We start from the raw sequence: 1,541 nt of genomic DNA on the forward strand, positions 1-1,541 counted from the left end.
CAGACACGCACACATAGGATAGGATATGAATAACGATATGATTATAATATTTTATATATTTTGAGAGATAATTGATTTATATTATAATAACTTAATAATATGACGAATGGTTCAATTAGGGAGTGGAATAGAGACCAGAAGGGGAGGTACCTACATTGATTTGAGAACCAGTCTGGAAACCACTTACACCACCGCCAACTTGGAAGCTACTTCCTGAACCTACATTACCTCCTGTAAATCCTCCGCTCACTGTACCAAATCCACTGCCTGCACCAACTCCACCTACACCTCTGCTAATTGTTCCAAATCCACTGCCTGCACCTATTCCACCTACTCCGCTAACCGTTCCAAATCCACTGCCTCCACCTACTCCAGCCACTCCTCCAATGTTGCCGCTAATCCAGCGCCGGCGGCTCCAATTACTTGTCCACCAGCTTCAGCAGCTGAACCAAGGGCAGTATTGAGATCCACACCAATGGGTAGAGTTGGGTTCTCACCCTCTTCATAATTGACGAAGTAGATTTCAGGATCAGATGGAGGATGAGCAGGTACCTCGATAACACGCTGAGCTGTTCGTCCTTTTTGTTGAGTACATAGACGATGTTCTCCTGCCTTGGTGGAGGAACAACGATGGGTTCAGGTCCTTCTCCTTCTTCGGGAAGTCGCACGAATAGGATATTATGATCAACTCTTGGAGGAGGAATGCTTGGTGGAGGACCAATAGGTTCTTTTTGTTCAGGGACATCAAAGACATATACTTTACTGTTAACAACTGGTGTAACACAAGAACCGTCCACATGTCGAACTTGTCCTTCTCCACATGGTTCCAAAATTGCAGCACCCTCACCTCCTGCAACGGAGAGGCCGGTTCCTGCGGCCTGACCAAATCCAGAGGAAAAGCCACCTACGCCAAGCCCTGCACCAGCTGAAATACCATTTCCAACTCCATGTCCACCGCTGACTCCTACAGAAAATCCACTTCCCGTTGTTTGTCCTGGCCCAGTAGATAGTGTAGAACCAGATGGTCTTTGCAGACTGTATCCCTGGAGAGCTGCAGACGTTGTTGCAACGAGTGCACAAGTCAACACCTGTGGTAAACATCATAATGATATGAAAGTATTTAAACATAGGATATACATGTAGAGAGGTAAATTAAGAAATAAACAAAGTGATAGAAAGATGAATGGAGGGACTGAAAAAGAATTGCTTCATTCTTTTTTTTTATTATTATTACTGTTACTGAAGTTGATTATATCGGTCATTGCCTCTTAAATATATTTTCAATCAGATAATATTGAGCTTCCTATTACTATGACAAATAAAATTCAGTACGACATTCTATTCTCGAACTATAATTTTCTGCACTCACGAGAAACTTCATGTTGAGAGACTGTACGGCGAGGTAAGTTACGTTGCCTTATATACTCGCTCACCAGCAATGATGACCTTGCTTATACCATTTCCCTTCAGTTAGCGGAATTTCTGTGCAAAGCAGATTTGTTAAAATTGCTTAAATGAATACATATATTACTGATATAAAA

General features: G+C 42.4%; 1 pseudogene; it reads right to left on the bottom strand.

The window, feature by feature from the left end:
• Positions 1 to 65: 65 nt before the first annotated feature.
• Positions 66 to 1,381, bottom strand: LOC119587530 (annotated as a pseudogene).
• Positions 1,382 to 1,541: the final 160 nt, after the last annotated feature.

Source organism: Penaeus monodon, chromosome 22 (genome assembly GCF_015228065.2).
Source record: "Penaeus monodon isolate SGIC_2016 chromosome 22, NSTDA_Pmon_1, whole genome shotgun sequence".
NCBI lineage: Eukaryota > Metazoa > Arthropoda > Malacostraca > Decapoda > Penaeidae > Penaeus > Penaeus monodon.